Source organism: Hoplias malabaricus, chromosome Y, assembly GCF_029633855.1.
Source record: "Hoplias malabaricus isolate fHopMal1 chromosome Y, fHopMal1.hap1, whole genome shotgun sequence".
NCBI lineage: Eukaryota > Metazoa > Chordata > Actinopteri > Characiformes > Erythrinidae > Hoplias > Hoplias malabaricus.
The window spans coordinates 25,799,635-25,814,714 of record NC_089820.1 but is presented as its reverse complement, the minus strand read 5'-3'; positions in this window follow the sequence as shown (position 1 = coordinate 25,814,714).

Sequence of the window (15,080 nt, the reverse complement as noted above, 5' to 3'; positions counted from 1 at the left end):
TTGTCAAGTCATCTTGCGCTCTTTCTATTTCCATGTTTGTTTGTTTTTTTGTATTGTTACATGTGTCAAATTAAATCTAATTAAGAGCAGCAGCTGTATGGATTGTCTTAACTGTCATCAATAGTACCTGATTTTCACACATCTCATGTTATGTCCTCTCTTACCCCTGGTCATTAAAAACAAGCATAGAGAGAGGACGGTAACATTTGGGGGCTTGTCCGGGATGGGATACAAATTTTGAATCTCTTGCTGATGTTGAGATGTGTGTGAGATCTGTTGTACGGTGCTGAGAGTTTGGCAGTTTGGTTTGTATCGAGTAGCAGTACAGATGGCTTCCTCTGTTTTCAACTTGGAGGATTTTCTTGCTAGGCCCAGTTGGGATGTATTTATGAGCTGTAGTAAAGAAAATGTACTTACTTTAGCTAGTCATTTCTCGATACCAAGATCTATGCTAAAGGTAGAGGTCCGAAGATTTCTGATGGAGAGGCTGGTGGAATTGGGTGTGTTAACTGTGCAACCGGTGGTGGATACCACATGTGAAGTGGTGGCTTCGCCTATTATGGAACCAGTTCCTGCTCAGGGAGCAGTTGTAACCGGGATATCAGAGGAGGAGGGGGCTTCTCCCACTGCTGGGCAGCCTGAGGTGAAGTCTCCTGCTATATTGCCCCGCTATGACCCATTTTCTTCAGGGTCCACTGGCTATTCACAGTCTATGGAGGAAGGTAGGTTGAAAGTCCATTTAACTCGACTCCAAATGGAGGCAAGAGACAGGGCGGAGGCACGACAGTTTAAGTTTGACCTGGCTGTTCATAGGATGGAGTTGGAGTGTGAAAAGGAAATATGTATGCATGAGTTGGAGCTTAAGGCAAAGGAGTCCCCCCCCCCCACTTCTCCCACTGATGCACCTGAGTTGGCACAAACTAGTATCCAGGCACCGGTTGCAAGTCTTAATATGTCCACAGAATCAGACGTGCACAATGCTACCAGTAATATAATTGATAGTAGTAATTAATTATAGTAATATAATTTCCCTTTTAGGGAAAATGAGGTAGATGCTTATTTTAGTTCTTTTGAGAAACTTGCTACTACATTGCATTGGCCAGAGGAGATATGGACTGTTTCGATACAGTGCAAGTTGGTGGGGAAGGCACATGAGGTTTGTTCTGCCTTATCACTTATTGATAGCTCACGGTACAAGGTTGTAAAGACTACTATATTGCGAGCATATTAACGTGTCCCAGAGGCATATAGGCATAATTTTAGAGGTCACTGTAAGTCACTTACTCAGACTTATGTAGAATTTCAGAGGGAAAAGTCTATCATGTTTGATAAGTGGTGCAGTGCTAGTAAAGCTAATGATTTTGAATCTATCAGAGAACTTATGTTGCTTGAGGAGTTAAATAACTGTCTTCCTGAGCGTGTTGCTGTATATTTAAATGAGCGAGCGGTTAGTAATGCCTTATAAGCAGGTTTTTAGGTCAAATGTAGAGCCTGTGTCTGAAGGCAGGTCTAAATTAGAGCATAACCGCTCACCTCCACAGTCTCAAAAGAACAAGGAGTGTTACTATTGTCATCAGCCTGGGCACATTGCAGTGAATTGTTTGGTACTTAAGAAAAAGCTAGAAAGGCAGATTAATCAAGGTGTAAGCTTTAATAAGCCACCTTCTAAAGGAGTAGCTCTGGTAGGATCATTGCATTCTGATATGTACCCAAGAGAGACCAATCTAGACCCATCATACCAGCCTTTTGTGCTGGATGGTTTTGTTCGCTTGTTCGCTTGCTGATGAATTTATATCTGTCAAAATGTTAAGGGATACTGGGGCAGTGCAGTCTTTAATTTTATTGGATGTATTACCATTTTCAGATCAGTCATATTGTGGCTCACATGCCATCTGTCAGGGGCTTGAAATGGGATACATTAAAGCACCTTTACATCTCATTCAGTTGAATAATGAATTGCTCTCAGGTAAATTTAAAATTGCTATTTGTGACCAACTACCGGTCAGTGGGATTCATTTTATTCTGGGTAATGATATTGCAGGTGACAAGGTGTTGCCTATTTTAGAGGTTTTAGATACCCCTCTTGCTATTACTGTACCAGATGAGAGTAAAGAGGAATAGTCAGAAGTTTATCCTACTTGTGTACTTACACGGGCCCAGTCCCAACAACTGAAAGACGTGATAGATATATCTGATTCCTTCTTATGTGTTGACTCAGACAGGAAGTTGGGTTCTACTACTGTTAACATAGGTGAGCAGATGAAGCAGAGGAAGCTTGATGGAGTTGGGGCCCTGCAATTTGACAGTATAGTGGGATGTGATCAGCTTATAGCAGCACAAAAAGCAGACTGTAGTTTACTTATTTTTCTATAAGTATTTTTCTATATTAAGTGGTAATGATGCTGTAGCTGATGAACAGGTAACATATTTCCTTGAAGCTGGGGTTTTGATGCGTAAGTGGAGTCCATTTGTTTGCATTTTAAATCAGTTCTTTTGGCTTGCCATGAAGAAAGATATTGCTAATTATTGTTGTACTTGTCATGTCTGTCAGAGAACTGGTAGGCCTAACCAGATTGTTCCTCCAGCTCCATTATGTCCTATCCCAGTGACTGGAGAGCCCTTTGAGCGTGTGCTGTGGACTGTGTTGGACCACTTCCAAAATCAAAGTCAGGGAACCAGTTCTTGCTAACTATTATGTGTGCAGCCACACAATTTCCTGAGGCAATACCTTTACGCAGGATAACAACCCCAATTATAACTCGAGCATTAGTGAAGTTTTTTTCCATATTTGGTTTGCCAAAAGTGATGCAAACTGACCAAGGTACACATTTTTTGTCCAAACTCTTTGCCCAGGTTTTGGAGGGTCTGAACATTAAACATATAGTTTCTAGCCCATATCACCCAGAATCCCAAGGAGCTCTGGAACGTTTCCATCAGTCTTTAAAATCAATGCTTTGTAAATTTTGCCTTGAAACAGGGAAAGATTGGGATGAGGGAGTACCTCTTGTTTTGTTCGCGGCCCGAGAAGCTGTTCGGGAATCGCTATCTTTCAGCCCAGCAGAACTGGTGTTTGGTCATTCAGTACGGGGACCTTTAAAGCTTTTAAAAGAGACCTTTCTGTGCACTAATGCTACACAGAAACCTCAACATATTTTAGACTATGTCAGTGCATTTCATGAGCGATTACACAAGGCATGAGAAGTTGCTAGAGAAACTCTAAAGTCAACAAATATGAAGGAGATTTTTGATAAGAAGGGAGTGTCTCAGATTTACTCCTGGAGATCAGGTTTTAGCTTTGCCTGTGCCTGGTTCATCTTTAGCGGCTTGTTTTTCTGGACCTTATGTTGTTGAGAAAAAGCTAAGTGACACCGATTATGTCATCAGAACTCCTGAGCATAGGAAAAGGTCCCATGTGTATCATGTTAACATGTTAAAACTTTATCATTCCAGGGATGACCCTGTGTTAAGTTCAGTTCCTGTGGGAGTGGTTACAGTTTTACCTGACACACAAAGATCAGCAGAGGATATGAATGGTTTAAAATTCTGTGGTCAGTCCCTTTCAAATGCCAAACTTCCAAATTCTGAAGCGTTGTTAAATTTATCTTCTCAGCTTAGTCATTTAATGACAAAGCAGAAAAAGCATATAATTGACTTGGTTGGTAACTTTCGTACAATATTTGGTGATGTTCCCTCTCAGACTAATGTGTTACAGCATGATATTAAAGTTGTGGCTAGTAGTCCAATTAAGCAGCATCCTTATCGTGTTAATGCCACAAAAAGAGGTTTTATGAAACAAGAAGTTATTTACTTGGTGGAACATAGCTTTGCAAAGCCTAGTAAAAGTCCATGGAGTTCACCCTGCTTGTTAGTCCCCAAACCAGATGGTACTTTTAGATTCTTTACTGATTATAGAAAAGTTAATAAAGTTACTGTTTCTGACTCCTATCCATTGCCACGTCTGGATGATTGTGTAGATAATATTGGTGCAGCTTGTTTTGTAAGCAAATTTGATTTATTAAAGGGATATTGGCAAGTTCCTTTGACCCGTGAGGCCTCAGAGATATCAACTTTTGTTACACCAGATGATTTTATGCAATATAAAGTCATGCCTTTTGGTCTTAAAAATGCACCTGCCACTTTTCAGAGGGTAATTAATACAGTGTTGGGTGATATGCCCCATTGTTCTGCCTACCTGAATGATCTGGTAGTATATACATCTGACTGGACCAGTCATGTACAGACTTTGCATATCATCTTCCAGCATTTAGAAAATGCTTCCTTGACCTTAAACTTAAACCAAAATGTGAATTTGCCCAAGCAACAGTTACATATTTGGGAAAAGAAGTAGGAAGTGGGCAGGTTCGTCCTTTAGCTGCTAAAGTGGCTGCTATTGTAAACTTCCCCATCCCAGTAACGTGTCGAGAATTACGTAGATTTCTAGGTATGTCTGGATATTATCGTGGCTTTTGTAAAAACTTTTCCACTGTGGTTGAGCCCCTGACTAAGTTACTTAGTCCTTCTGTTCCTTTTTCGTGGTCATCTGAGTGTGTTCATGCTTTTGATAGCGTCAAAACGCTTTTAAGTGATGCTCTGATTCTTGCTGTTCCTGATTTTTCTAGACTTTTTAAATTGGAGGTGGATGCAAGTGCAGTCGGTGCTGGGTCAGTACTGTTACAGGAGGATGATAAAGGTATAGATCATCCTATATGTTATTATTCGCACAAGTTTAACAAACACCAGTTAAACTGTTCTACAATTGAAAAAGATGCTTTAGTTTTACTGTTAGCACTTCAATATTTTGAAGTTTATGTTGGATCTACAGACATGCCTGTAATAGTGTTTACTGGTCATAATCCCTTAGTGTTCTTATCCAGAATGTATAACCAAAATCAGTGAGTTGGGCTCTCCTCATTCAGGACTACAACCTGACGATTAGACACAAAAAGGGTATTGATAATGTGGTTGCTGATGCACTGTCCCTTTCCCATTAAGGACAGAAGTTGCAGTTCTGTAAAATTTAAGGATGTGGGTTATAAACCACAAAAGAATGTTTGCTCTATTTTGGAGGGGCGTGTTACATGCCAGAAAGACTGTCTGTTTTTTTTCCCTCTCCATAACCAAGCATAGAGAGCATAGAGCAAAACAAGCATAGAGAGAGGACAGTAACAGCCAGGAACAAAGTGGGGTGGTGTACTGTGAGAGGGGAGCCATTGGTGACAGGGGCATTTGGGTGGAGGGGAGATTTAGGTGTGATACTACAGTGGAATCCGGGCTTTAATGAATTGGGGAGGGTGGGATGACATAGTGAAATCTGTTGAAAAAAGATTCAACTCATCTGCCCAGTCCTGGTTTTCAGGCCTCTCCAGACCTCTCTGGTGTTGCACTCCTTGAGGCGCTCCTCCAGCTTCCTTCTGTATTTATACTTCCCCTTCCTTATCGCCCTCTTCAGCTCCTTCTGCACTCTAAGCACCTCCTTGTCACCGGACTTAAAAACCCTCTTCTTCACATTTAACAGGGCTTTTAATTCAGGGGTCACCCATGGTTTATTGTTGGAAAAACACCGTACCTTCCTGGTAGGCACAGTATTTTCCACACAGAAGTTAATGTATTCTGTGATGCATACAGTCAATCTGTCAATATCTTCCCCATGAGGTTCATATAACACATCCCAGTCCGTGGTGTCAAAACAGTCCTTCAGTGCATTACTGGTTTCCTCAGACCAGATACTTACATACCTCTTGGTGGGTGGTTGCCTATTCACCATCGGTATGTATACAGGGGACAGAAGAACCAGGTTGTGATCAGAACGACCCAGCGGGGGAAGGGGTTATGAACAATTAGCATCCTTAGTGTTCACATACATTAGATCCAGGGTTTTATTGTCTCTGGTGTGACACTTAACATACTGAGTGAATATTGGGAGAGTGGAGGACAGTGAAGCATGATTAAATTCACCAGAAATTAAGAGCAGGGACTGAGGATGTGACATCTGAAATTTTGACACTACAGTGTGTAAGCACTCGCAGGCTGTCACAGCATCAACAGACGGGGGAATGTATACAATTATCGCAATAACATGCGAGAATTCCCTCGGGAGATAATATGGCCAAATGCTAACTGCTAGCAGTGCAATGTCCTTACTGCAGTACTGCTCTTTCACCCAAACGTGCCCCAAATTACACCATTTATGGTTCACAAACATTGCTAACCCCCCCCCCCCCCCCCTTTCCTCTTAGCACTTTCCTTTCTTTCCTGTCCGCTCTCACAGTTCAAAACCCTCCAAAGTGACGTGTGAGTCCTGTGTGAAATCATTCAGCCAGGTCTCTGTGTAGCACATAATGCTACACTCCCAGTATTCCCTCTGCAGCCTGGTTAGCACCGTTAGCTCATCCATCTTATTAGGGAGAGATCTCACGTTCCCCATGATGACAGATGGTATACAAGATTTATACTTTTCGTCTTTTCTTCTCCTGGCACTTCGTTCCAGCTCTGCAGCCCCGTCTCCTTCTCCTTAGTTCCTCAGGGATCACCGGTCTCATCTCAGGGAATACCTTGGTGCTACATAATGCTAACAGGTCTTCTCGAGTGTAAACAATGGAGCCATGGCTGAAAGGGTCTGCTAATGCCGATTTAAGTATCCGCAACAAGAGAAAAATACAAATCCACAGTCTTATGACCATCCTTAAGTGCACACTTCCGACTAAGACTTGTGTACAACAACATACAAGAACACAAACATGCACGGAGCTACTGTAACTAGATGCAACGCATGCAGCGCAATCTTGGATTGCCTGGGACAGTAAGCCTTCTATCGAGGGGCTCAGGAGGTGGCATCGCTACTGTTTGTGAATGATGTTCTTTTGATTTTGCGTACGGAGGCCTCCAGCATTCACTTGAGCAGTTTGCAGCCACATCTGAAGCCGATGGAATGCGGATCAGCAAATCCAAATCTAAGGCCATAGTTATCTCTCGTAAATAGATGGCATAAGATGGGGTAAGAACCTACCCCAAGTGAAGGAGTTGAAGTAGTTGAGGCTATTCTCATCTCTGGTACCACGCTGGTGGAACGAGCTTCTAAGCACTATCAGAGCAACAGAAACCCTCTCCACATTCAAGAAATCCTTGAAAACCCAGCTCTTTCGAGAGTATCTCTTGCACTGAAAGTCTTTCTTTACTGGCATATTTCACTCAATGTAAGGTATTTTTTATAAATTGTGCTGTAGTTTGAATGTTAGATCCTCTTTTGTAAGTTGCTTTGGATAAAAGCGTCTGCCAAATGCATAAATGTAAATGTAAATGTAAAGTATCTCTGGGTCTTGTTCATGAGTGATGGGAAGAGGGTTCGTGAAATTGACCGTAAGTTAGGTGCAGTGTCTGCAGTAATGCGGTCACTGTAGCGGACGGTTGTGGTGAAGAAAGAGCTGAGCCATAAAGCAAATCTCTCAGTTTACCAGTCAGTCTATGTCCCCACTCTCACCTATGGTCATGAGCTCTGGGTAATGACTGAAAGAACAAGATCATGGATACAACTTGACCTCATTGAGGAGTCATTTGAGGTGGTTCGGGCATCTGATAAGGATGCCTCTTGGATGCCTCCCACTGGAGGTATACCAGACACAGCCAACTGGAAGAAGGCCCCAGGGTAGACCCAGGACACACTGGAGAGATTATACCTTCCGGCTGGCTTGGGAATGCCTTGGGATCCCCCAGGACGAGCTGATGGAAGTTGCCAGGGACAGAGATGTCTGGGTTTCTTTGCTCACTTTGCGAATTGTGAACATGATGGATTAAGTGGAGAAGAAGATGATGATGATGGTCAAATTAATTGTATTGCACTTTTTATAACTGATGTTCTCACAAAGCAGCTTCACACAATTCCGGTAAAAGACAGTTTTGACATGAAATTTAAAAATGTAAAGAACGTAAACATCCCCCAGGTGAGCATGACCTGGTGACCATGAACAGGAGGGACCTATCCCCCTCTGGTCAATCTATGCATGATAATAGTTAGGAGTCCATGAAAACCTCATTGTAGAGGGGGCAGGTCCAAGGCAATTGGTGGTGGCTGGTGTGTGGGAAGGTCGTCTTTAGCATGGAGCAGGAGCTCGACAGTCATCTATCAGTGTCAATTTGGCTCAGTGCCATATAAACTTATATGGAAAGCTTTTGAATTACTCCAGGTGCCAGATAAGGTTACTAGGCTTGTTAAAGCATACTTTGAGAATATTCAGTTTTGCTTTAGTAAAGGGGAATTAGTTGCATCATGTCAGCGATTAGAAATAGGTATAATGGCTGGATGCACAATTTCATCATTAGCATTTACAATGGTAATTGAGGTATAAATTAGGGCCTCTAAGTGGGTTGTAGGTGGGGAAAGTTTGCAAGACACTAGTTGTGGGACTAAAAGCTGAACCGGTGAAGGCAGTTAATAGCGGAGTAGGCCCTGTTACATTTTGAGTAATACCAATAGAGTCTAGGATTGAAATTGAAGTAAATGGCTTTTTAGTGGGTCATCTGCCTTCTCAAAATGGATATTGAAATCTCATATAATTATAACTTTATGATTGCATACAGCTAGGTTTGCAGCGAAATCACTGAATTCTTTGACTCTGAATATTATTTTCTATTTCAACAAAGTAGTCCCTGCCTTCCAGGTAAGAAATGAACCACCTCAGGACTGTTCCTGAGAGTCCAACCCAGTTTGTGTGTCTATTGAAGAATATTGTGCATAAAAATGTGTCAAAGCCTACATCTGTTACTGGGGGTATGCAGCACGTAAGAATGCCTTGCTGTTTTAGGTCTCCACATATAGATTCTGAGTCCTTGGAAATGGAATGTGGAGTATAATATATCTTTCTTGAAGTCAAAGGTCCTCCAGTTCTCTTACCCCATTACCTACGGATAAGTTATTTTAAACAAGAGACATATGTTTGGCCTTGTTTAGACCGGGAGCAGCATATATAAGTTGGAAGTTTGAGCTAAAGAAGAGAGACGGATTGGCACACTCTCTCTACAGGTTCTTTTGAGCTTGTAAAGACACTGTTGTTTTGTGTAATAAATAAAAACTTTATATGCAACTCAAGATGGGTTTGTGGAAAGTCTTCTTCACCTTCAATACTCCACTCCAGAAGAGAATACACAACAAAAGATGGCATCCCAGATGGGACTTCGTTGTGACCTACAGCTTCTTACAGCTTCAACAATGACTCCCGCTTTGAGCCGGCAAATATAACGGTGAGCATTTTATCACATTAAGAAGCGCTGGTTTGATCGTTTGAGCTGTTGGGGGGCTGTGATTTTGCACCATATTAGAATTATTTGGGAATATAGTGGAATTGTTGTTGTTGGGGAAGATTTTCCATTCTAAGTTTGGGTATGCTCGAGTAAAATAAAGATAGAAATTAAAGTAAATAAGTTGAAGTAAAGAGTAAAAGAAGTTAAGGTAAAACAGTTGAAGTAAAGAGTAAAAAACGTTAAGGCAAATATTAAAGGGGAAAGGAAAAGTTGAAGTACAAGTATAGGAAAGCTTAATTGGTAATGATAAGGTGAGCTATAAAACACCATGCACGATGATAAAGAGGGGGCCCATATCTTTTTAACGGTAAGACATGTATTCTAGCCACTGCATGAAAGTAAGCTTTGATTAACTGTGGGATTTGCATAAAAGTGAAAAATAATAAGCCCTGATGAATCTGCTGAAGGTTAGAAATGCTGCCTTCAAAGCTGGAGACCAGGCAGGCCTGAAGACAGCTAGGGCCAACCTGTCCCATGGCATCAGAAAAGCTAAAAGGCTGCACTCCAAGAGTATAGCCCAACGCTTTAGCGACAGCCGAGACACTCTGAGCCTGTGGCAGGGAATTCAGTCCATTACGGATTACAAACCCCTGCCACAGACCCGTGACAGCACCTCCTCTCTGCTGAACGACCTGAATGGGTTCTTCTCTCGGTTTGAGGCACTAAACCACACCCCGGCACATAAATCCACCCCCACTCCTGGAGACCAGGTGCTCACACTGTTCACAGACAAGGTGAGGAGTGTATTCAGCAGGATCAACGCTCGGAAAGCTCCTGGACCTGACAACATACCTGGTCATGTGCTGAAGGACTGCGCTGGTGAACTTGCAGAGAATGTATTCTGACATCTTCAACACCTCACTGAGTCAGGCTGTGGTCCCTGTATGCTTCAAAGCCACCACTATAATCCCTGTCCCAAAGAAGTCATCACCCTCCTGTTTCAACAACTACCGCCCGGTTGCACTTACCTCCATGAAGTGCTTCGAGCGGCTATTCATGCAACACATCAGGTCCCCTCCCCCCGGACCACTACCAGTTTGCATATTGATCAAATTGTTAGACAGATGATGCTGTCTCCACTGCTCTCCATTCAGCCCTTACTCATCTGGACATTAAAAATACCTATGTCAGAATGCTGGACAGACTAGGACTGAACACATCACTGTGCACCTGGCTGCTTGACTTCCTGACTGGAAGACCACAGGCGGTATGGGTTGGCAGTAACTTGTCTCCAACTCCACACCTCCAACTTCTTCATCAAGTTTGCGGATGACACGACTGTGGTAGGCCTCATCAGCAACAACGATGAGTCACACAACAGGGGCGAGGTGAGCCGGCTGGTCTCTTGGTGCAATCACAACAATCTCTCTCTGAACACTGAGAAGACCAAGGAGATTGTTGTGAACTTCAGGAGAACTCGCACACAACATGCCCCTCTATCCATTAACGTAGCTGCTGTGGAGAGGGTGAGCAGCACTAAGTTCCTGGGTGTGCATGTCACAGAGGACCTCTCCTAGACCATCAACACAGCATCACTGGGCAAGAAGGCTCATCAACGGCTCTACTTTCTCCGCAAGCTAAGAAGAGCAAGAGCTCCCATCCCCATCATGATCACCTTCTACAAGGGGGCCATCGAGAGTATCCTGACTAGCTGTTTCACTGCGTGGTATGGGGCCTGCACAGCATCCTGTCGCAGAACCCTCCAGCGTATTTTGAGAACTGCTGAGAAGATCATTTGTACCTCTCTCTTCTGCCTTCAGGACTTATACAGCTCCCGCCTCCTACAAAAAGCCCTCTGCTTGGCAGGTGATCCCACCCACCCGCTACACAGCTTCTTCAGCCTGCTGCCATCAGGGCAGAGACTGCGTAATCTCAGGGCTAGGACCAGCAGACTAAGGGATAGCTCCATCCATCAGGCTGTGAGAATGCTGAACTCTCTCCCTGTTCTGCCCCCCCTCCCACTTCTGCCCCCACACACACTACTCAGCAACCTTATCAATTACCACCAATACCCAACTGTGACTTTGAAAATCAAGCAGGCACTCAACCACTTTAACCAGCCTCCAGGCTTCATATCCCTGTATTTGCACTACTGTTGACATCGGTTCTGTTTGGTACTCCTCATCAGACCTAACTGTGACTTTTTCAATAGAACTGGTATGCACTTGTTCACTACATTTAGTTGTTATACACTTATCTTGCACTATTATCTACTCTGCCCTGTACATCCAGTATCCTACCTTCTCCTATTACGATTATTTTGCACTATTGTTTACTCTGCCCTTTACATCCAGTATCCTACCTCTTTCTATTATGATTATTTTGCAGTGTTGTTCACTGTGCCTTGTACATCAAGTATCCTTCCTCCTTCTATTACGATTATTTTGCAGTATTGTTTACTGTGCCTTGTACATCAGGCATCTTTCCTCCTTCTATTACGATTATTTTGCAGTATTTTTTACTGTGCCTTGTACATCAGGCATCTTTCCTCCTATTACGATTATCTTGCACTATCGTTTACTCTGCCCTGTACATCAAGTATCCTTCCTCCTTCTATTACGATTATGTTGCACTATTGTTTACTCTGCCCTGTACATCAAGTATCCTTCCTCCTTCTATTACGATTATCTTGCACTATTGTTTACTCTGCCCTATACATCAAGTATCCTTCCTCCTTCTATTACGATTATCTTGCACTATTGTTTACTCTGCCTTGTACATCCAGTATCCTACCTCCACCTATTACGATTATTTTGCACTATTGTTTACTGTGCCTTGTACATCAAGTATCCTTCCTCCTTCTATTTCGATTATTTTTCAGTATTGTTTACTGTGCTTTGTACATCCAGTATCTTACCTCCTTCTATTACGATTATTTTGCACCATTGTTTACTATGCCCTGTATATCCAGTATATTACCTCCACCTATTACGATTATCTTGCACTATTGTTTACTCTGCCCTGTACATCAAGTATCCTTCCTCCTTCTATTGCGATTATTTTCCATTGATGTTTACTCTGCTTTATACGTCCAGTATCCTACCTGCTTCTATTATGATTATTTTGCAGTATTGTTTATTCTGCCTTGTACATCCAGTATCCTACCTGCTTCTATTACGATTATTTTGCACTGTTGTTTACTCTTCTTTATACATCCAGTATATTACCTGCTTCTATTATGATTATTTTGCACTATTGTTTACTCTGTCTTGTACATCCAGTATCCTACCTCCTTTTATTACGACTATCTTACACTATTGTTTACTAAACCCTGTACATCCAGTATCCTACCTCCTTCTATTACGATTATTTTGCACTATTGTTTACATTGCCCTGTACATCAAGTATCCTTCCTCCTTCTATTACGATTATTTTGCACTATTGTTTACTCTGCCTTGTACATCCTGTATCCTACCTCCTTCTATTACGATTATTTTTCACTATTGTTTACTCTGCCCTGTACATCCAGTATTCTACCTCCTTCTATTACGATTATCTTGCACTATTGTTTACTCTGCCCTGTACATCAAGTATCCTTCCTCCTTCTATTACGATTATCTTGCACTATTGTTTACTGTGCCTTGTACATCAAGTATCCTTCCTCCTTCTATTACGATTATTTTCCACTGTTGTTTTCTCTGCTTTATACATCCAGTATCCTACCTGCTTCTATTATGATTATTTTGCAGTATTGTTTACTCTGCCTTGTACATCCAGTATCCTACCTGCTTCTATTATTATTATTTTGCACTATTGTTTAATCTGCCTTGTACATCAAGTATCCTACCTCCTCTTATCATGATAATTTTGCTCTATTGTTTACTCTGCCTTGTACATCAAGTATCCTACCTCCTCTTATCATGATTATTTTGCGCTATTGTTTACTCTGCCTTGTACATCAAGTATCCTACCTCCTCTTATCATGATTATTTTGCATTATTGTTTACTCTGCCTTGTACATCAAGTATCCTACCTCCTCTTATCATGATTATTTTGCACCATTGTTTACTCTGCCTTGTACATCCAGTATCCTACCTCCTTTTATAATGATTATCTTGCACTATTGTTTACTGTGCCTTGTACATCAAGTATTCTACCTCCTTCTATTACGATTATTTTCCACTGTTGTTTACTCTGCTTTATACATCCAGTATCCTACCTGCTTCTATTATGATTATTTTGCAGTATTGTTTACTCTGCCCTGTACATCCAGTATACTACCTGCTTCTATTACGATTAGTTTTGCACTATTGTTTACTCTGCCCTGTACATCCAGTATACTACCTGCTTCTATTATGATTATTTTGCACTATTGTTTACTCTGCCCTGTACATCAAGTATCCTTCCTCCTCCTATTACGACTATCTTACACTATTGTTTACTCTGCCTTGTACATCCAGTATCCTACCTGCTTCTATTATGATTATTTTGCACTATTGTTTACTCTGCCTTGTACATCCATTATCCTACCAACAAGTCAGGTTATTGTCTTCAGTCAGTGTCCCATTGTCTCATGTATGTCTATCAGTGAGCTGCTGGTATCGTACGTCCTGCACTTCTTCTGTTTGTTCACTTTCATATATTTAAATACTTTGCTTAGTTGAATTTAGTCTATTTTTTGTTAAATGTTACTGCATCTTGGAGAGGAGAGTAATGTAATTTCAATCATTTGTATGTCCTGTACATATGCAGAATTGACAATAAAACTCTCTTGACTTGAAATTCAATTATTCAAACATTTCGTCGGGAGAACAGGTGTGTGTACTGGACAGTAACTCAGCACTGAACAATCTGCACTGCTCTACTGTGTCATACATGAAGCTTACAGTGAGACAAGAACTTTTTACATTTTACATTTAGACTTACAGCTTTATTGCCGCACAGATTTATTACATTGTAGTGTAAAGTAGTGTTACACTAAAGATTTGTAATATTTACAGTATGGTACTGTACTGCAACATTTTACAAGCAGTAAGCACTGTTATTGTACACTGCAGTAATACGGGTTAAAGCAATATATCTATGTTTACTCTACATTACTGTAATTTTACACCACATAGGATTACAAAACAACCTCGCAGCGGTGGAAGCCATCTGCAACAAGAGGAAGCCATCTGCAACAAGAGGAAGCCATTTGTGCAATGGTGATTGCAAACAATGCCCTAAGGTTGAGAGAGATACAAAGCGCTGTTATAAAGGATGACAATATCTTTTTCGGAATATTGAATCCATTTTAATCGCTACAGTTGACAGAGAGAAAAAATGAAATTGCGCATGAAACAATTGTACAATGTGCCATTTGAACGGAGCAGCGACAGAGTGAAGGAGATCTGTCACCAGTATGTACAGGTTAAACATGTATGTGTTCTATGCACACTCTAATGTACAGTGCTGTAAACTGTTTACTGTCCAAATTACATTATGTTACACAGGAAATGTTGTTATAGTTTTTGTCTCTCTCTCTCTTTTGGTATAAAGCATATACTGAAGCTGGAGGCCAGTGAACCGCTGCACACATTCATATACAGTGATGAGGCCGGTTTCAATCGGGCAAAAGGTAGAAGGTGTGGAAGAAATCGCGTTGGACAGAGAGCAGTTCATTGATGTCCCAGGCCAGCGAGGGGGGAATATGACAATGTGTACCGCCATCTCAGACAATGGTCCGTACAACACACAACATTTGCTGACTTTTTTAGACACTCTTTACAGGGACATAATCCCTGAGAATGAGAGGGGTCTAAATGGAGACCATCTGAACAAGTTTGTTGGGATAATGTGTGGTTTCA